Source organism: Pseudophryne corroboree, chromosome 7 (genome assembly GCF_028390025.1).
Source record: "Pseudophryne corroboree isolate aPseCor3 chromosome 7, aPseCor3.hap2, whole genome shotgun sequence".
Lineage (NCBI taxonomy): Eukaryota > Metazoa > Chordata > Amphibia > Anura > Myobatrachidae > Pseudophryne > Pseudophryne corroboree.
The window spans coordinates 484736254-484758955 of record NC_086450.1 but is presented as its reverse complement, the minus strand read 5'-3'; the positions used below and the strand labels follow the sequence as shown (position 1 = coordinate 484758955).

The 22702-nt window shown below is 46.7% G+C and overlaps 1 protein-coding gene across 4 annotated transcripts in view; it reads right to left on the bottom strand.

The window, feature by feature from the left end:
• Nucleotides 1–1107: 1107 nt before the first annotated feature.
• Nucleotides 1108–22702, bottom strand: part of LOC134945653 (uncharacterized) — a 91880-nt gene continuing 70285 nt past the window's right edge. For 3 of the 4 annotated variants that reach the window (XR_010182141.1, XR_010182139.1, XR_010182140.1), the window contains 2 exons: nt 2379–3050; nt 1109–1233 (listed from right to left, as the gene is read on the bottom strand). The gene's annotated coding sequence lies outside the window, so the exon portion shown is untranslated. Of the gene's footprint in view, nt 1234–2378; nt 3051–22702 lie in introns of all 4 variants that reach the window. The other variant, XR_010182142.1, reaches the window with a different exon arrangement.

Here is a 22702-nt window from a genome sequence, read left to right as displayed (position 1 = left end):
AGGGAGGACCTGTCATTGCCAATTCCTCGGAACACTTTGGGACACTATATTTCCTCACGACGGCAGCGGACATAAAGTATTACAGGCGCAGGATCTCCATACATCACCATGAATGGCCACTAAGTCCGTACAGACTGAGCCACGTGGAACATTGGAAAGCAAGCACCTGCTCCAAAGTATCCAAGCACAAGATGCCGCTGACTCTGACTCACCTGAAGATCCACAAATATGTGTCAGAGCGTATCCTATTGTATATAGTAAATTACATTGTGTTCATATTTTAGTATGCTGATCTAATTGCTGAAGTAGCATTGATACAGTACCAGTATATGGCGTGCACCTTGTGTTTTTTCTTTAAGTAATATATATGCTTGTGCACACATATTGGTGGTCATTCCGAATTGTTCGCTATTTTTTTCATTCGCACAAGGTATGTGCAAAATTGCGAACATGTTGCAAAATTGCGAATATCCGCCCCAACCGGTGTTTTGCTAGTTCGTTCGCAATATTACACAATGTGGGCGTACACCAAATAACAGCGCAACAATGCGAAGGCATCGCATTATCACAAACCCCAACGTAAAAATACTAAGTTTTCGTAGATTTACACATTCTTCTTAAAAGTGCACATTTTTGTGGAAAAACTCACAACAATGGGGGTTTTTTTCTATTAAGTGAAATGACACCTTTTAGTTTCAAGTCCACAAGCCCTCCTCAATTACGATTCCAATTAGTGTAATGAATGTTAATGGTCATGACCAATTAAGTTTTCAAAAAATACCTGAAAAACACTTTGTAGGCATAATTGGCCATCAATATTTAAATGTTTAAAATAAAAATATAGATGTTTTAAATGTGCCTGGTCTAATTTTTTTTTTTTCTGTAGAGGTGTAGTTTGTGGATGAAGGTGTTTACATGTTTTGTACACAATAACCTCCTAACTGTTTTTTTTTTTTATAAACTTACGTAAGATGTGTGAATTTTTTAAGGTAATCAATTTCTGCTAGCCAATCTGCTGTTCATTTATTGCATTAATAAACACAACACCCACTTAAGTTGAAAATAACTTTTTTTTTTTTTTGGTGTTTTTTTTTTTTAACAAAAATAAAATGTTTAAAATAAAAAACTAAGCAAACGTCTCCAGCTGATCCACACTCCTCAACAATCCATGCAGGTGTTGGCGCATGGTGGCAATAATGCCCCTAAAACTAGTGGGATCTCCAACTGCAACATCTGAAATTAAGAGGCAACATAAACATTACTAACTTACTCACATTATCTATTATACAAGCAAGGCACAAAGCACACTTTAATGTAGGCATGTACAAACTGAGGCCCTCCAGCTGTTGTGAAACTACATATACCAGCATGTCTTGACCCAGTTTTGGGGTCAGATCATTCAAAACTGTGTCAGGGCATGCTGGGATGTGTAGTTTATCAGCAGCTGGAGGGCCGCAGTTTGGACAGTCCTGCTTTAATGCCTAAGTGATTACATCATGTCTGTTTTAAGGATAAATCAGTAGCAGAACAACACAGAAGCCTGTTCAGCAATGTTTGTTTTTTACTATTTTTTTTTTTTTAGGTGTACCACACCATGGGGTACATTTACTAATATGGGAGTTCTATTTAAGATGGGACGTTGACCATAGCAACCAATCAAATTCAACATATTATCTTGTAGAAGGCCCCACAAAAATGACAAGTATAATCTTATTGGTTGCTATGGGCAACATCCCATCTTAAAGAGAACTACCATCTTAGTAAATGTAACATCATGTTGGCATTCATTCACATCTGGAGTGAAGCCAACTTATATTTTTTGGGGTTGGCCCTGCATCATCACACTGCATATCAACATCTTCAGAAGGACAACATATCCTAGCATGCCCACACTCCCTGAAAGCCTGCCTTACTTACTACATAAGGTCCAACATGTTTTTAAATAATTTTTTATTTATTTTGAGTGTAAATTTCCAAACAAAAATCACTGTGTCCTTAGCCAGCCTAACAAAGTGAAGCACGCAAATTCAATGTGCAAATTTTATAATACCCAACCACAAGTGTAAAAGTCCAACAACATACTACACTCCACTCACGTCTAACTGTTTAGCAGATAATGTTGCACATACAAACCCTGTTGTCCTGGGCAACCCTGTTGACATAATGAGTGTCGACCTAGAGGGGTCATCCTCAACATTGCAGACGTAGACACTGTACATCTAATGTCCCTCACACAAATGTAATTGCAACATCCATACCATCATGAAGAAGACAAACATTTTAACTTGGCAAAAGATTTTACCCAGTACAAACCTGCATTTAATAGAATGTGTTTTTAAATTTGGTTAAAAATTAAATGTCTATGAGTGTCAACTTACTGTCCTGTGGCACTTGATCTCCTTCCAGAAGTGCCTCCGGGGTCTCTGCTGTCCATTCTGAAGGGGAAGGAGGAGGCTGGATGGAGGATGAAGGCTGGATGGGGGATGGAGGCTGGATGGGGGAGCTTTTTACAGAGGGTGGGTCAGATTGAGAGGGGGAGGGTGGTGGAGAGGTGGGTTGGGTCACAGAGAGGGAGGGGGCCAGAGAGGGGGAATGGGAAAGAGAGGGTGAGGTGGGTGGAGTGCTGTTTTGTCAAACAGAAGTGGAGGGGGACAGAGAGGGGTATTGGTAAAGAGAGGGGGAGGGGGGCTGAGAAGGGGACTGGAAAGGAGAGGGGGATTGTGCAACAGAAGGGGAGCGGGGATAAGAAGGGGACTGGGAATGAGAGGGGGAATGGGTGTGAGAAGGGGAGAGGGGCTGAGAAGGGGACTGGGAAGGAGATGGGGAATGGGTGTGAGAAGGGGAGGGAGGCTGAGAAGGGGACTGAGAAGGAGAGGGGGAATGGGTGTGAGAAGGGGAGGGGGGCTGAGAAGGGGACTGGGAAGGAGAGGGGGAATGGGTGTGAGATGGGGAGGGGGGCTGAGAAGGGGACTGGGAAGGAGAGGGGGAATGGGTGTGAGAAGGGGACTGGTCGGGGCTCCCAGCAGCAGCAGCTTGCCGTTGTGCTCGCCCTAGAATGGCATATGTAATATTTTGGTTGTAGCATGAAAATTTATTACAACAGCATTTTTCTATTACTCTGTTCTGTCCCATGTTAAAGACACAGGGATAAATTACTAGGTTTTAAAAAAATTTAAACTGGTGATGTTTCCCATAGCAATCAAACAGATTTTATTTAACATTTATTAAGCTGCTTCTACAATATAATAATTTGAATCTGATTGGTTGCTATAGGCAACATCACCAGTTCTAAAAAAAAACCCACCTCATTAAAATTACCCCACTGAGCAAGTTATTGGATTCAGTTGACAGCCTGTGTTGCAACTCTGTACAACAACATGCACTTTTTCTGAATCACCTTGCTACACAGTCAGTACTGCTTGGCCTACCCACACACACTCATGTTTATTCTACAAGTTTATTGTTAGTGTGCTAATTTTCTCACCCTCACTTAGTGTAAGTATGCAAAGTTTATGCGAAACCCTGTTCTTTACTGTAATATTTTACTTACTGCGACTTCGTAAGGTGCGGATTTGTTGGAGGAGCTCCGCCAACAGGTCCGGCGTACGCCGGCGGAGATCACTCCATCTCCTTTCCAGCTGGATGACAGTCCTGCGGCTGCGGACGCGGGTACGCAATAAGCAACGGACCTCCGTGTAGGCCTTGCGCTTGACCCTATTCGGGACAAAGGGCCCTGCGCGTCCTACGCGGTAGTCCATCACTGCCATCAGGATGCGCAGCTCGCGCCGTGTAAATGCTGCTGCGCGCATCATGGCAATGGCGTTTCCCATATATGGGCTTATATTTATAGTTTATGATTGCATGTGATTGGTTCGAAATGTATAGTGTCATCCTTAATCAACTTTATTGATATGTGTACATTAATGTGCAGGTCAGTTTGTATAGTTCTCATGTGCGAAAATTCGCACATAAGGACACACACACATACACACACATCATTCAATTATGACTTCACATCATAAACATATTATTCTTCACATATCTATAAAATAAATACTTTTTCAACTAATAAAAACTAATGGATACAACAATCTTACACAACATACATGAAAAGGGAATATTATCTTAAAACATCTACAGAAACAAGCTAAAAATCACACAAATGAAATGTGCTCACTCAGAAATGTCCAACGTGCTCCAGTAATTTTCTGCATAAACCCACACAGGCTGCATGCAAGGCGTTCATATAGCCAGTGTAGCAATTACTGGCCCAATTAGCATAATATACACCTGCGCGGAATTCCGCACCGGAAAACGCAACCAGCTATAAATAACTGATCACTCATGCATACACACATGCTACCAACAACATGGCTACTCGTGAGCAGATGGCAGCAGAGATGGACGAGGTGCAGAAGCAGATGGCAGCACTAACACAGAGAAGATTAGCACTGCGGAGGCAGATGCTTGATTTTGCAAATGCAGACTCTGAAATACCAGGACCCAGTACTATACAAACTCCTTCTGCTACCCAGGAGTTAGGAGTGAATCCCCTGCCAGACATAGCTAGTGGGGAAACTGAGGGTGATTCTGGACTAGCAGCTCAAACACAAACTACACAAGCAGCTAGTGAAGAGGAAGATGGTGATGAAGGTCAGGATGATAGCTCACAGGCTACTTTCAGGAAAAAGAAAAGACAGCCCGCCTTCACTAAGAGGGAGTTACGGATTTTGGTCACACAGGCCATGCAAAAAATACATCGAGGACCCAAAAACATGGGTGCTACAACCAAAGACAGAATTTGGAGGGACATCATTAATTCTATTAATGAAGTCGGCTCAATAGTCCGCACCTCGCAGGAAGTTCGAAGATGGTAAGTGTATATTGCCAGTCCATTTTCTGTGCTAAGTATTCTAAAAATGTAACTTAGATGTGATGTTGCCTATAGCAACCAAATGCATAGCATGTGTACTATATATTAAAGCAGGTTTCAAAAATGTAACACTAACTTGTCCCTGTTTTTCACCACATATGTAGTTGGGCCAACTTCAAATCCCACCTGAAGGGCAAGAGGTCTGTGGAGTGGAATGCCTCGGGGGCAACAGGGGGAGGACCAGCTGCCACTATGGAATACACAGATCTGGAGGAGATGGCTATGGACTGTGTGAGCTACGAGGAGGGGGTTGGGGTGTCTTATATGGACACGGACCTGCCTGAAATACTCCATGAACACGACTTGCCAGGTTATTTCTCTTTCATCCACTAGGGGACACTGGAGTCTATACAGTAGGGGTGTGAAGCTTGCAACCGGAGGTGTGGCACAATCTAAAATTAGCATTGTCTGCACAGCCGGCTCCTCCCCCTTCACATCCCTCCTCCCTCAGTTTGGAAAATTGTGCTAAAGAGGTACAAGCACAGAAATGGAGCTCGTGCTCCTTGAACATTTTTTTATTTTATTTTTTCCTTTATACTGACCCAATCCCTCCTAACTAAAGGGAGGGTGCAGGTTTCAAAAGAAAAGATGGTAAATGCCCGATCCCACCTAAATGAAAGGGGGTGCAGGCTTTACCAGATGAAAAGGCTGCGTCCCCCTAATAAAAGGGGGACAAAGTTCAGGAGTGGATACAAGGATTCCAACTGAATAGAGACGAAGATCCCAGTGAAAGGGTTCGGTATCTCTATCTGAAGATTCTCTTCTAACAGTGAGTAGACGGCTGAGCCGAGAAAAAGAATATCCTTATTAGATAAGAGTAGCTGGAGCCGAGCCAACCTGTTAAAAAGGGGGGTAAAGGTTTCCATTAAGTGGAGAGATAAGGACCCTGATTGAAAGGGTCGGCATCTCTCCTAAGCAGCACAGTGAGTTGATTTACAGGCAGCATTTTTAAATAGACACTGTTAGACAGAGACAGTCAGTACAGACACTGCCTATAAGGAGAGTGAGCACTATGAGGGGGCAGCTACATGGAAGGCTGTATTGCAGTCTGAGCACAGACAGTATTTTTTAGAGATGTGTCTTCATTTTTTCAGTTGTGGCCATTTTGGCTTTTAGAAATAGGCGCCAACCTGTAGTTAGAAAATCTCTGAGGAGATTCTTCAGCTACCAATCACTGTCAAGCAGATTGAAACATTGTATTAAATTCAGTACAGCCTGAGATTAATTTACATATGGCTGGTGCTGCCTACAGAAAGGCTTTGCTGCTGCTGCTGCTAAATCTTTGTATAAAGAATTATGTGGGTTTTCTTTTCCCTCCAAAGGATTCTACTGAAAAATATCCTGAGGAAGAGGAGCAACAGAAGTATAATCCAGTCAAGCCAAGCTGTTCTAACAGTTGGTGCTGTGAGGATTGCGGACACCAGGCTGGTTTAAAAAAATAAAAAAATAAAATATATATATATATAAAAAAAAAAAATTATTTCTCCTATAATGTAGGCTTAGTTCCAGCTGTGTGTCTAAACCAGTTTCACTTGCTCGCTATATCCCAGCAGTCTTTCTCTTCCTACTTATATAGGGTGAAAGCACTGCTGACTGTTGATGAAGTATATGTTAAACAGGTCAAAAGCACCAACCAAGACCACAAAGAAGCAATAATGGCAAGGAGGTGAGCGATTTATGTTTAGGAATGGACGCTCAACCTGGGAGTAGTGGTCAGTCGGCATCAAGTTGGCGGAATACTCCAGCACATTTAGAATGGGCAGCAGGGTTTACCAAAAATATGGACTAATATTTCAGTAGAATGACTCTGCCCGCACATGCAGAAAAGACTGTGTTGGACAGCAAAGAGACCACTCCCAACCCTACATGAAGTGGAAGGGGGTCTTATAATTGATGATGAAGAAGGTGAGGCAGTAGAGGCGATACTGAACACCAGTCCGTAAGAGGAGGATTCTGAGGTTAAGGGATTAGATTCTCTTATTAAGCTGTAAAAGGTCCTTAACTTCAATGAGGAAGAAGTTAAGAAACTGGAAGGTTTTGATTTATTTCAGTCAAGAACCACGAGGAGCGGATTTTCCAATTCCTCAGTCCCTCCATGTTCAAAGGGAGAAGCTTGGAAGCAGCCTGATAAGTGCTTCCAAAAAATTCCAAAGAAGTTCGAGGCCGATTACCCACTACATGTATAGGTGGGAGGTTCCGCAGATGGTGGTTGCCTCCCTGGCAAGACTGTCAAGTAGAAAGACAATCTTGCCGATACCAAACGTAACTATGTTAAAGGTGGCGTCCGATTGCAAGGTAGACCAGAATCTATTTTTTGTAGCTGCTACGACACACAGACCTACTATTGTTAATGCCTGGGTCACCAAGGCTATTCTAGCATGGTCTGGTTGTATTGTTCAGGCTGTAGAGAAAGATACAGCAGGAGTAAATAGTTAGACTAGCGGAGCACATCGGTGAGTCGACTACTCACAATTGCCAGGCCGCAAAGGGATGCTACCAGAATTGCATCATACTTCTCTACGTCAGCCATATCAGAAATAAGGATTCTGTGGCTCAGAGACCGGAAAATCTTTATAGCTGCAAGGGCATCGCACAGACCTATGAGGTCTGTGCTTTGGAAAAATGGTTCGGGCATAACAGGCATGAGGAGGTCTCCCAAGGAGGGGACGTTTTAAGGGGTCTATAATTAGACAAGTGGATTTCACAAACAGGAAAAAATCCTCTTTTCTGCGTACCACGTTTCATAAAGCTACGCAAATAGGCAGAAATGACTCTGGTCCAGTATTTAGGTCCTTTCTTGCTAGAGAAGAGGTTTTAGCATTCAGGCGCGTGAAAACAAAGACCATTCTCAGTACACAGTCCAGAAACAGGTCTCTAAGACAAGCTCACTTTGGGCGTCCTATGATAGGCGCAGGTTTTGAAAGGTTTCGGGACACCTGGGCCGAGACTTTGCCAAATAAGGGGATTCAACAGAATCCAACGGGGTTGCCTCGGTGCCCACAGAAAGCAAAAGCCTTACTGATAGCGATCCAAAAATTGCTACAGTCAGAAGTAATTACTCCAGTTCCCGCCTCTCAAAGAGGAACTGGGTTCTATTCCAATCTTTTTGTCGTACCAAACCCGGACGGGACGGTCAGACCGATACTCAATTTAACAGCTTTAAACCGATTTTCTATGGGTCTACAAATTCAAGATGAAATCAATGCAGTCGGTCATTGCAGGTTTGGAACGAGACGAGTTCATGGTATCCATGGACATAAAGGATGCATACCTTCATGTCCCGATTTGGTCTCCTCACCAAGCTTACTTAAGGTTTGCACTGGTGAAGGATCACTACCAGTTCAGAGCCTTACCATTCTGTCTATCGTCAGCCCAGAGAATCTTTACGAAGATCATGGCGATAATGGTTGCAGGATTGAGACTGTTGGGGGTCACGATAATACCTTATCTAGACGATCTATTGATCAAGGCCCCCTCTCAGGAACAGCTGATAAAGGATGCTCGGACATCTCGCCAATGTCTCATCTTGGACATGGTAAAATTGAGAGTCTTCCTACCAGAGCACAAGAACCAGAACCTACAGAGGTTAGTGGCTCAGGTACTACGGACACAGACGGTTTCTCTATACCTCTGTGGGCAACTTCTCGGGAAGATGGTGGCGTCGTTCGAAGCTCTCCAGTATGGCAGACTTTATTCCTGACCATTCCAGATGACCCTCATTGGTCAGGGAGCAGGTTCACACTGGCTTCCACATCGAAGAATCCGACTTCTACCGCGCATACGAACCTCCTTGATTTGGTGGTCGTTGCACAAGAATCTCGCAGCAGGCAAGAGATTTGACATTTGGGATTGGAGGATCCGGACAACGGACGCCAGTCTCAGAGGTTGGGGTGCCGTCCTAGAGGAACATCAGTTTCAAGGCAGATGGACGTTACAGGAGAGCAGTCTACCCATAAACATTCTAGAACTGAGAGCAGTTTACAATGCGCTTCTCTTAGCCGAAGACCTAGTCATGGGTCAACACTTAGAGATACAGACGGACAATGTCACGACGGCGGCTTACATAAACTGTCAGGGAGGACCAAAGAGCAGGATGGCGTTAAAGGAAGCCACAAAGATCTTGTTGTGGGCAGAAAGGTGAAACGTCATCCTCTCGGCTGTGTTCATTCCAGGTGTGGAGAACTGGGAAGCGGATTATCTCAGTCGCCAGGACATGCATCTAGGAGAGTGGTGCCTACATCCACAGATTTTCGACATGGTGGAGAGGAGATGGGCCCTACCTCAGGTGGACCTCATGGTGTCTCGGCAAAACCATTAGCTGCCCAGATATATGTCCAGGACAAGAGATCCAGCAGCAGAAGGAGTGGACGCATTAACATTTCCTTGGTGTTACAGGAGGGTTTACATTTTTCCACTCTTCCCCCTCATACCCAGGGTTCTGATAAGGATGAAACAAGAGGGAGTGTGGGCGATTCTAATCGCACCAGATTAGCCCCGCAGGAGTTGGTATCCAGACCTACGAAGGTTACTTGCGGAAGATCCTTGGCGGTTATCTCAGAGAGAGGTACCTACTGTCTCTGGGTCCGTTCCACCACCCAGACCTGAACAGGCTGCGTTTAACGGCGTGGCTATTGAAACCCGGATCTTAAGGAACAGAGGAATACCAAGAACGGCCATTCCTATGATGATTGCCGCTAGGAAGCCGGTCACAGCCATGCACTACTACAGGATTTGGAAGAGGTACATGGACTGGTGTCAAGAACATGAGTGGAATTCGGTGAACTTCCATTTATCCAGACTTCTACTCTTCCTTCAGACCGGTCTAGTTTTAGAACTGTGGCTGGGCTCTCTGAAGGTTCAAATTTTGTCTCTCTCTATCCTATTCAACAGCGGTAAGCGTCCTTGCCAGAGGTTCAAACCTTTTTACAGGGGGTTCTGAGAATGCAGCCCTCTTTTCGTCCCCCTATTGCACCATGGTACTTAAATTTGGTGTTGGAATTTTTGAAATCTCCTACTTTTGAGCCGTTAGCAAGAACAGACCTGTGATATCTCTCTTGGAAGGTCACGTTATTGCTTGCCTTGGCTTCGGCCAGGCGGGTTTCTGAGTTGGGAGCCTTATCGTGTATGAGCCCCTTTTTAACTTTTCATGAGGATAGGGCTGAACTCCGTACAAGAGCGGATTTCCTGCCTAAAGTTGTTTCGGGGTTTCACGTAAACCAGCCATTTGTGGTCCCATCTTTCCGGGGTCTCGCAGATGGGGACGTGTTCTTGGATGTTGTCTGAGCTTTACGGGTATACGTACAAGTTATGTCGTCCTTCAGAAAGTCTGACCATTTGTTTTTTCTTTATGATGGGCCTAAGAAGGGTTGGCCAGCATCTAAGCAGTCTTTGTCCAGATGGATTCGACTTGCCATTCGGCAAGCTTATATTTCCTGTGGCAAACAGGTTCCGGTTCAGACGGGTGCTCATACCACCCGATCAGTGGGTGCCTCATGGGCGGCGGCCAGAGGTGCTTCCACTGCTCAATTTTGCAGGGCGGCGACGTGGTCTTCAACCCGCACGTTCGCAAAATTTTACAAGTTTGATACCTTTGCGTCCGGTGACTCTAAGTTCGGACGTTTAGTTTTGCAGACCACTGACAGCACTCCCTCCCTGGGGGATAACTTTGGGACGTCCCCTACTGTATAGACTCCAGTGTCCCCTAGTGAATGAAAGAGAAAAGAGGATTTTGGTACTTACCGATAAATCCATTTCTCTGAATCCTCTAGGGGACACTGGACGCCCGCCAGTGTCCAGTGTCCAGTGTCCCCTAGTGGACGCCCGCCTCAGTGCTGTCAACCTGCTGTGTTCAAAGTTCTTGTGCAAACCGTGTTGGTTTTTCGGTTAAGAGTTTCTTGGATGCTGTTTGCTATGTTGTATGGTTCGGTTCCTCGCCAGGTGCTCCAGTATCATGTCCTATTCTCTCAGTCAAATTTTCCAAACTGAGGGAGGAGGGATGTGAAGGGGGAGGAGCCGGCTGTGCAGACAATGCTAATTTTAGATTGTGCCACACCTCCGGTTGCAAGCTTCACACCCCTACTGTATAGGACTCCAGTGTCCCCTAGAGGATTCAGAGAAATGGATTTATCGGTAAGTACCAAAATCCTCTTTTTACACACATATTTTTTTTTTTTAAACAAAACTCTCATATTGTTTTTATCTACTCTTTTTTCACTCATTCTTCTATTTGCTTTGCACATAACACAGCACAGGGGGGTGAGCAGGTAGAGTCACAGGAGGGTTATGTGGCTGAGGCTGAGGTGGAGGGACCTAGTGTGTCTGGCAGTGTGGGACCACAAATCCCACCCATCCAGATTCCAACTGGCCCCCCCTCACCCAACCCTCTGCTATCCCGGAAATACTGACTGAAATAGCCAGGTATGGTGAGAGCCTAAATGCTTTTCAGGACAGGATGCTCCGGGAGGTAAGCCAGATACCTGTCCGGCTCACTGAGCACAGAACCAGTGTGGAGCAAGGTGTAGCTCAACTCTGCCAAGGTCTGGCAGAGATCAGGCAGGGACAACATCAACTCGCCTCCTCCTTCCATGAAGTTGCCAATTCCATTCTGCAAGGGCTCCAGGACATCGCTGTCTCTCTTGCCCACAGTGGCAGACAGCCAGCCACATCGGCTCCCTCCCCTCCCCCTGCCCAGGAAGAACATCCCACTGGGCAGGGCCCTCGAAGGTCGCTCCGCAGACCAAGCCAAGAAGAACATCATCAGGCTGGGAAAAAAAAAGAGAAAGTGATGTCTCTCCAGATGAGCAGCACCCATGTTTTACATGTTGCCTCGATGTATTTTTTTATTTTTGGCTTGTGTGGCCAAAATGTAGAACTCCCTCAAAGTGAAAGGTTTTCTTTTAATTGTAGCCTGTGAGTTATTTGTGCCTACCCCTGAGCCATCTTCCTCTTCCTAGCGTGCTGTGTATGTTTGTGTTTGTGTGTTTGTTCCGGAATCTACCTCAGTTCCCCTAAAAGTTTAGTCTGGCTGGGGGTTCACTTACTTAATTTAAAATATCATATTCTGGCAGAATAAGGGGTTACCATAGTACTGGGTTCTGCTATGTGCATTTGTCACTGCCATCTGCTTGCTGCTATGTCCATCTCTGTATGTGATGCTCATTTGTAGCCATGTTGTTTTTTTGAACTTACATGTTGTTGAACATGTTGTTATTTTGAACTTTAATTGAAGTAAAAAAAAAACTTTACAATTGTTTGTGTGTTTTATTAAAGGTTATGCACTCATGAAAACTGTGCCCTGTAAACTTGAACATGGCATATTGACATTTGTGGAACAAGGGAACAATCAGAATATTAAGACAAACATTGCATAGTGTATTTTTAAATCTGTATGCCTTGCACAACACTTAATTTAAAATATACAAAAAAAAAAAAACTTGGGTTACTAGGGGCAACATGCCATAGTATTAGATATAGACACATATTATTTAAAAAAATAAAAATAAAAAAGTCTCATTAAATGTATGCTTTATTATTGTGGTCATGTTATTTGCTATGTACAAAGGAATATGTCTATGTTGAGAAGATTTAGCTGATGTAGTTTATAAGTTAGTTTAGTTACATTTGAGATTATTAAACAAATAATTAAAACATGCATTTAACATCAGTTAATTTTCATTGGTACTAAAAATACAGTGCATTATTTGTGAGTGTGTCAGATTTGTTTGTTCTTACAATACAATATGAAGTGGCCATATAATTGCTGCTTGTATTATTTTGTAAGAGCAGTGTTTTGCAAGTAAATGCTCAACAGGTGAATTCAGTTGCTAATCAATTGCTAATTAGAGCAGACACACACTTGTAACAGTACTTCACAAGTGCTGAGTAGCTGCAGACTCACTCTTCTGCTGCGTGAAGATAGCGAACATTTGTTATGTACTTTTAACAGAGGATACCCATTTTTGCCAAAAACACGACTACTGCTGGATGCATACTCCCACACTAGCCGCCCACTTTCACGCCCATTTCGTAGGTTTGCGAAGCCGTGCCTCTGCCACGCCTCCGTCACTCCCCGTTTTCGTTTCTGTATTACGAACAGTTTTCTTTGTAGTATTTCTGCACAAGTGTCGTATCGCTATGCTTGCGCATGCGTATTTTTGCTTTTGCACATGCGCGGTTGCTCGTTTTCTCGCCATTTGCGATGCGATGATCCGCTGCGAACAACTCGGAATGAGGGCCCTTATCTGTTATGTAATTAATGATAGAGCCCTATAACTGCATACTGGGAGTTAGTCTCAGTCTCCAGTCTATATCCTACTTGGCTGCATTTTTATAGATCATAGAACCAAACTGCGTTTAGTGCACCAGGCCACCAAAGACTTAATCCAGCTCTGGGCACCAGTGGGCACTTACAACCAGAGCATGTAAAGGAGCATGTGGCCAGGGGCCCTGCGTGTTCCATTTGTATATGGCCGCACAAGGTGGGTAATTCCAAGTTGATCGCAGCAGGAATTTTGTTAGCAGTTGGGCAAAACCATGTGCACTGCAGGGGAGGCAGATGTAACATGTGCAGAGAGAGTTGTGGTGTGTTCAATCTGCAATCTAATTTGCAGTGTAAAAATAAAGCAGCCAGTATTTACCCTGCACAGACACAAAATAACCCACCCAAATCTAACTCTCTCTGCACATGTTACATCTGCATCCCTAGCAGTGCACATGGTTTTGTCCAACTCCTAACAAAATTCCTCCTGTGATCAACTTGGAATTACCCGCAGTGTAAATAGTGTTTTATTTCCATTTTATTACAGGACTCTTCCCCACGGTTGTCCTCACCAGGAACCTCAGCGGAAATCTACTGAAGGTGCAGGATACATTCAGAAAGCTGGGAGTGGAGAACATGTTCTCTATAGAGAATTACACTGCAGAAGATCAAATGAAGACTCAGGGAAAACATGAGGATATTGCAAAGTGTCTGTATGTTAAGTTTCAGCTGAAAAAGAGATGGAATCCTGCAGCTGAAAAGAGAAACAGGAAAGATATTCTCCTAAATTTCGCCTACCAGAGCGCGGTGGAGACACAAAGAAAACATGATATCGCAGCACCTGCCGTGCAGGCAGGCTAATGGAAAATGGAAATGTAAGACTGTATTATTTTATTTTGTATTATTTTTCTTTTGTTAATTTGTTTGTTTGTTTGTTTGTTTAAACAATAAACAAGCATTAGACAACATGATGAAACATGACATGACAAACATTAAAAAACCATCAGCCTCCCCCTTACAAGGCTTAAAATTATTGAAACATAAACATTGCAGCACATTATCCAGACATTATGACAGTACATATCATTTTTCAACAGATCATTTTTCATAAGTAGACTCTTAAATTATGTACATGCTTTACACACATATGTGTGTGTGTGTGTGTGTGTGTGTGTGTGTGTGTGTGTGTGTGCGTGTGTGTGTGCGTGTGTGTGTGTTCTATGTGAATAAAGTCTATTTGATATAATCAAATAAGTATATATTTATCTTTTGTGTAGTTTAAAAAGGAGAGTTATGGTAGACTTACCATTGTTAAATCTCTTTCTGCGAGGTACATTGGTTTCCACAGAGAAACATCGGGGTGTAGAGTAGTGATGAGCGGGTTCGGTTCCTCGGAAACCGAACCCCCCCGAACTTCAACCATTTTACACGGGCCCGAGGCATACTCGGATTCTCCCGTATGGCTCGGTTAACCCAAGCGCGCCCGAACGTCATCATCCCGCTGTCGGATTCTCGCGAGATTCGGATTCTATATAAGCAGCCGCGCGTCGCCACCATTTTCACTCATGCATTGGAAATGTTAGGGAGAGGACGTGGCTGGCGTCCTCTCCGTTTATTAATGTTGATGCAAATATTTGTGCTTATTGCTTAATTGTGGGGACTGGGGAGCAGCTGTATTATATAGGAGGAGTACAGTGCAGAGTTTTGCTGACAGTGACCACCAGTATATGTTGTCTGCCTAAAAAACACTCAAATATCTGTGCTCAGTGTGCTGCATATATCTGTGCTCACACTGCTTTATTGTGGGGTCTGGGGACCAGCAGCAGGGCCGTAACTACTTGTGTGCCAAGGGGGCTTGGCACACAGCGCAGTTGCCCTGGGGGCGCAACGGCTAGCGGCATGTAATGAGTCAAATTGACTCATTACATGCCGCCTCTGTGCGCGCCGTGCGCGGCTGGAGGGAGAGGAGACCAGCGCCGGGTTCAAGGAGGAGGAGGGAGGGGGAGCAGAGAGCTGCAGCAGCGCTATTTGATTGGTAGTAAGCGCCGCTGCAGCATCCCCCTCTCCTTCTGTATTGGCTGCCCGGCGCTGCTATGGATGCTGGGATGGAGGAACCGCATCCCAGCATGCATAGCAGCGCCGGACAGCCAATACAGGAGGAGAGGGGGATGTTGCAGCGGCGCTTACTACCAATCAAATAGCGCTGCTGCGGCTCTCTGCTCCCCCTCCCTCCATCTCATCTCACTGCCTGTGCCTGCACCGAGGGAGATCCAAGCACGAGGAGCCTGTCAGCGGGGAGAAGGTAAGTATGTCTCTCTCTTTCTTTCTTTTTTTCTCTCTCTCTCTCTCTCTCTCTCTCTGGGCCTGGATGCCGCAATGTGTAAAATGGGGTCCTGGCTGCCGCAATGTGTAAAAAGGGGGGGTCCTGGCTGCCGCAATGTGTAAAAAGGGGGGGGGGGGGTCCTGGCTGCCGCAATGTGTAAAATGAGGTCCTGGCTGCCGCAATGTGTAAAATGGGGACCTGGCTGCCCCAATGTATAAAAAAGGGGCATGGCTGCCGCAATGTGTAAAAACGGGGGGTCCTGGCTGCCGCAATGTGTAAAAAGGGGGCCTGGCTGCCGCAATGTGTAAAGAGGGGTCCTGGCTGCCGCAATGTGTAAAGAGGGGGCCTGGCTGCCGCAATGTGTAAAGAGGGGGCCTGGCTGCCGCAATGTGTAAAGAGGGGTCCTGGCTGCCGCAATGTGTAAAAAGGGGTCCTGGCTGCCGCAATGTGTAAAAAGGGGGCCTGGCTGCCGCAATGTGTAAAAAGGGGACCTGGCTGCCGCAAAGTGTAAAGAGGGGGCCTGGCTGCCGCAATGTGTAAAAAGGGGTCCTGGCTGCCGCAATGTATAAAAAGGAGTCCTGGCTGCCGCAATGTGTAAAATGGGGTCCTGGCTGCCGCAATGTGTAAAGAGGGGGCCTGGCTGCCGCAATGTGTAAAGAGGGGTCCTGGCTGCCGCAATGTGTAAAAAGGGGGCCTGGCTGCCGCAATGTGTAAAGAGGGGGCCTGGCTGCCGCAATGTGTAAAGAGGGGTCCTGGCTGCCGCAATGTGTAAAAAGGGGGCCTGGCTGCCGCAATGTGTAAAAAGGGGTCCTGGCTGCCGCAATGTGTAAAAAGGGGGCCTGGCTGCCGCAATGTGTAAAGAGGGGGCCTGGCTGCCGCAATGTGTAAAGAGGGGTCCTGGCTGCCGCAATGTGTAAAAAGGGGGCCTGGCTGCCGCAATGTGTAAAAAGGGGGTCTGGCTGCCGCAATGTGTAAAGAGGGGTCCTGGCTGCCGCAATGTGTAAAAAGGGGGCCTGGCTGCCGCAATGTGTAAAGAGGGGGCCTGGCTGCCGCAATGTGTAAAGAGGGGTCCTGGCTGCCGCAATGTGTAAAAAGGGGGCCTGGCTGCCGCAATGTGTAAAGAGGGGTCCTGGCTGCCGCAATGTGTAAAAAGGGGGCCTGGCTGCCGCAATGTGTAAAGAGGGGGCCTGGCTGCCGCAATGTGTAAAGAGGGGTCCTGGCTGCCGCAATGTGTAAAAAGGGGGCCTGGCTGCCGCAATGTGTAAAAAGGGGGTCTGGCTGCCGCAATGTGTAAAAAGGGGTCCTGGCTGCCGCAATGTGTAAAATGGGGACTGGCTGCCGCAATGTGTAAAAAGGGGGACTGGCTGCCGTAATGTGTAAAAAGGGGGACTGGCTGCCGCAATGTGTAAAAAGGGGGACTGGCTGCCGCAATGTGTAAAATGGGGACTGGCTGCCGCAATGTGTAAAAAGGGGGACTGGCTGCCGTAATGTGTAAAAAGGGGGACTGGCTGCCGCAATGTGTAAAAAGGGGTCCTGGCTGCCGCAATGTGTAAAAAGGGGACGCTGTCTGCTGTAATGTATAAAAGGGGCTCTACCTGGTGTAGTGGCGCTACTGTGCAGACTACTGTGCACCGTAGTATGAATTGCTGTTATTTTGTGGCCACGCCCCTTCCCCGTGAAGCCACACCCCTATAAATTTTCCGCGCGCTTGCGGCGCGCACTGCCCCTATCTTGCATGGGGGGGCGCCACTGTCGTTTCTTGCACACAGCGCTAAAATGGCTAGTTACGGCACTGACCAGCAGTATTATATAAAAGGAGTACAGTGCAGAGTTTTGCTGACCAGTGACCACCAGTATTATACGTTGTCTGCCTGAAAAACGCACCTTATCTGTGCTCAGTGTGCTGCATATATCTGTGCTCACACTGCTTTATTGTGGGGACTGGGGACCACCAGTATTATATAGGAGGAGTACAGTGCAGAGTTTTGCTGACCAGTGACCACCAGTATTATACGTTCTCTGCCTGAAAAACGCTCCATATCTGTGCTCAGTGTGCTGCATATATCTGTGCTCACACTGCTTTATTGTGGGGACTGGGGACCACCAGTATTATATAGGAGGAGTACAGTGCAGAGTTTTGCTGACCAGTGACCAGTGACCACCAGTATTATACGTTGTCTGCCTGAAAAACGCTCCATATCTGTGCTCAGTGTGCTGCATATATCTGTGCTCACACTGCTTTATTGTGGGGACTGGGGACCACCAGTATTATATAGGAGGAGTACAGTGCAGAGTTTTGCTGACCAGTGACCAGTGACCACCAGTATTATACGTTCTCTGCCTGAAAAACGCTCCATATCTGTGCTCAGTGTGCTGCATATATCTGTGCTCACACTGCTTTATTGTGGGGACTGGGGACCAGCAGTATTATATAGGAGGAGTACAGTGCAGAGTTTTGCTGACCAGTGACCACCAGTATTATACGTTGTCTGCCTGAAAAACACTCCATATCTGTGCTCAGTGTGCTGCATATATCTGTGCTCACACTGCTTTATTGTGGGGCTGGGGACCAGCAGTATTATATAGGAGGAGTAAAGTGCAGAGTTTTGCTGACTGTGACCACCAGTATATATAGCAGTATGGTACGGAAGGCCAGTGGTCTACCTACCTCTGTGTCGTCAAGTATACTATCCATCCATACCTGTGGTGCATTTCAGTTGTGCGCAGTATATATAGTCGTAGGCCATTGCTATTGATAATGGCATATAATTCCACAAATTAAAAAATGGAGAACAAAAATGTGGAGGTTAAAATAGGGAAAGATCAAGATCCATTTCCACCTCGTGCTGAAGCTGCTGCCACTAGTCATGGCCGAGACGATGAAATGCCATCAACGTCGTCTGCCAAGGCCGATGCCCAATGTCATAGTAGAGAGCATGTAAAATCCAAAAATCAAAAGTTCAGTAAAATGACCCAAAAATCAAAATTGAAAGCGTCTGATGAGAGCGTAAACTTGCCAATATGCCATTTACGACACAGATTGGCAAGGAGCAGCTGAGGCCCTGGCCTATGTTCATGACTAGTGGTTCAGATTCACATCCTCTAGCTAGAAAAATGCAGTGCCACTCCTAGATGAACCAGGTGTTTGTGTCGGCCATTTGTGTCGCTTAGCTTAGTCACACAGCGACCTTGTTGTGCCTCTTTTTTTCTTTGCATCATGTGCTGTTTGGGGACTATTTTTTTGAAGTGCCATCCTGCCTGACACTGCAGTGCCACTCCTAGATGGGCCAGGTGTTTGTGTCGGCCACTTGGGTCGCTTAGCTTAGTCACACAGCGACCTTGGTGCGCCTCTTTTTTTCTTTGCATCATGTGCTGTTTGGGGACTATTTTTTGAAGTGCCATCCTGCCTGACACTGCAGTGCCACTCCTAGATGGGCCAGATGTTTGTGTCGGCCACTTGGGTCGCTTAGCTTAGTCACACAGCGACCTTGGTGCGCCTCTTTTTTTCTTTGCATTATGTGCTGTTTGGGGACTATTTTTTTGAAGTGCCATCCTGCCTGACACTCCGGTGCCACTCCTAGATGGGCCAGGTGTTTGTGTCGGCCACTTGGGTCGCTTAGCTTAGTCACACAGCGACCTTGGTGCGCCTCTTTTTTTCTTTGCATCATGTGCTGTTTGGGGACTATTTTTTGAAGTGCCATCCTGCCTGACACTGCAGTGCCACTCCTAGATGGGCCAGAAGTTTGTGTCGGCCACTTGGGTCGCTAAGCTTAGTCACACAGCGACCTTGGTGCGCCTCTTTTTTTCTTTGCATTATGTGCTGTTTGGGGACTATTTTTTTGAAGTGCCATCCTGCCTGACACTCCGGTGCCACTCCTAGATGGGCCAGGTGTTTGTGTCGGCCACTTGTGTCGCTTAGCTTACTCACACAGCGACCTTGTTGTGCCTCTTTTTTTCTTTGCATCATGTGCTGTTTGGGGACTATTTTTTTGAAGTGCCATCCTGCCTGACACTGCAGTGCCACTCCTAGATGGGCCAGGTGTTTGTGTCGGCCACTAGGGTCGCTTATCTTAGTCACACAGCTACCTCATTGCGCCTCTTTTTTTCTTTGCATCATGTGCTGTTTGGGAACTATTTTTTTGAAGTGCCATCCTGCCTGACACTACAGTGCCACTCCTAGATGGGCCAGGTTGTCGGCCACTTGTGTCGCTTAGCTTAGCCATTCAGCGACCTTGGTGCAAATTTTAGGACTAAAAATAATATTGTGAAGTGTGAGGTGTTCAGAATAGACTGAAAATGAGTGTAAATTATGGATATTGAGGTTAATAATACTATGGGATCAAAATGACCCCCAAATTCTATGATTTAATCTGTTTTTGAGGGGTTTTTGTAAAAAAACACCCGAATCTAAAACACACCCGAATCCGACAAAAAAGTTTCAGGGAGGTTTTGCCAAAACGCGTCCGAATCCAAAACATGGCTGCGGAACCGAATCCAATACCAAAACTCAAAACCTGAAAAATTTCCGGTGCACATCACTAGTGTAGAGTGGATCTTGATCCAGGGCCGGCTCCAGGCATGTTCGACTAGAGTGGCCGCGCGGGGCGCCACTCTTACAGGGCGCCGCACGCTGCGGCCGCCATATTCCTGCCTGGAGCCAGCCTCTGTTTGTCCCATTCCCGGCCGCTTGTGTGCGCGTTATGCAGCGCGCTGTGCGGCGCCGGCGTCTGACGTTGGACGCCGGCGCCGCGCAGCGTGCATAGCGTGCAGACAGTTTCGATCCTCCGTCCGCGGCCCGCCCGCGCCCACAGCAGTATTCCCGGCTCCCAGCAGCACCGCAGTGTCAGTGACAGGTAAGTTAAAATCTGTCTGGCACTGTGTGGGGCCGTTTATGTTTCTGGCACTGTGGGGGCATTATTTGTCTGGCACTGTGGGGGCATTATTTTTCTGGCACTGTGGGGGCATTATTTTTCTGGCACTGTGGGGGCATATCTGCACTGTGGGGGCATTATTTGTCTGGCACTGTGGGGGCATTATTTGTCTGGCACTGTGGGGGCATTATTTTTCTGGCACTGTGGGGGCATTATTTTTCTGGCACTGTGGGGGCATATCTGCACTGTGGGGGCATTATTTTTCTGGCACTGTGGGGGCATTATTTTTCTGGCACTGTGGGGGCATTATTTTTCTGGCACTGTGGGGGCATTATTTTTCTGGCACTGTGGGGGCATATCTGCACTGTGGGGGCATTATTTTTCTGGCACTGTGGGGGCATATCTGCACTGTGGGGGCATTATTTTTCTGGCACTGTGGGGGCATATCTGCACTGTGGGGGCATTATTTTTCTGGCACTGTGGGGGCATTATTTTTCTGGCACTGTGGGGGCATATCTGCACTGTGGGGGCATTATTTTTCTGGTACTGTGGGGGCATATCTGCACTGTGGGGGCATTATGTTTCTGGCACTGTGGGGGCATTATGTTTCTGGCACTGTGGGGGCATATCTGCACTGTGGGGGCATTTATGTTTCTGGCACTGTGGGGGCATTTATGTTTCTGGCACTGGGGGCATTTATGTATCTGGCACTGTGGGGGCATATCTGCACTGTGGGGGCTTTTATGTTTTGTGGCACGGCGGGCATTTATTTATCTGGCACTGTGGGGGCATTTATGTTTTGTGGCACTGGGGGCATTAATGTATCTGGCACTTATGTATCTGTCACTGTGGGGTCATTGATGCATCTGGCATTGTGTGGTCATTTATGTATCTGGCATTGTGGGGGCATTTATGTATCTGGCACTGGGGGCATATCTGCACTGTGTGGCCATTTATGTATCTGGCACTGCTGGGGGGCATGTCACGTGTAGCTGGCACTGCTGGGGGGTATGTCACGTGTAGCTGGCACTGCTGGCGGGCATGTCACGTGTAGCTGGCACTGCTGGGGGGCATATCATGTAGTGTATCTACTAGGCGTCTGTGGCTAGGCAATGTGTCTATCGTGCGCTGCCCGGTGCAAAGTGTCTATCGTGCGCTGCCTGGCGCAAAGTGTCTATCGTGCTCTGCCTGGCGCAAAGTGTCTAACGTGCTCTGCCTGGCGCAAAGTGTATAGGAGGTTCTACCTGGTGCAAAGTGTATTAGCTGCACTACTATGTGGTGTAATGCGAATTGCCACTATTCTGTGGTCATGCACCTTCCCCACGAAGCAACGCCCCTAAATTTTTGCTGCGCGCCTTCGGCGCGCACTGTCCCTGCTTCAGCATGTGGGTGGAGGAGCACCAAGCATTACAGTATGTACATCATTTTGCCCTCCTTACTTAAAAATGTGCCCTCCTTGTGATCAGCACCCTGCCCTAAAACGTGAACACTATCATGTGTAGCTGGCACTGCTGGGGTTCTATTGTGTGTAGCTGGCACTGCTGCGGGGCATGTCATGTGTAGCTGGCACTGCTGCGGGGCATGTCATGTGTTGCTGGCACTGCTGCGGGGCATGTCATGTGTAGCTGGCACTACACTGGAGACATTGTGTGTAAGGAACACTACTGTGGCTGTTCTGCATAAGGCTGCTAATTGTGTGCATAGAGGGGGTGTGAAAAAATATATTTATTTATAGTTTAATAATATGAAGTTACGAGGCCACACCCACTTTCCCAGGAGGCCACGCCCACTTTTCCCGAAGCGCGCGCGCCTTCGGCGCGCGCATAGGGGTTGGGGGGCGCTTTTACATTTTCTCGCTCAGGGTGCTAGTATGCCTGGAGCCGGCCCTGTCTTGATCCAGATGCAGCAACAAGCTAAAGCTTTAGACTGTCCCAGGATGCATTTGGGCCTCCTCTATAACCCCACCTCCAGGCACTGTGAGCTCAGTTTTGTTAACCAGCTCAATGCAGTAGCAGGTAAGAGAGAAGGCAGATGATAGACAGAAGGGACTAGCGGCTAATGCCAAACAAACCCAAAGAAGCAAGGTGCGTCAGAGTGTGTGCCCTGTGGATCCCAATGTACCTTGCAGAAAAAGGGTTAACAATGGTAAGTCTACCATAACTCTCCTTTTCTGCAGCAGAGTACATTGGTTTCCACAGAGAAACATCAGGGGTGTCCTAAAGCAGTTGCTTAAGTGAAGGTACACACCGTAGCAGGCATGAGAACCCGGCGTCCAAAGGAAGCATCCTGGGAGATGGAAGTATCAAAGGCATAGAACC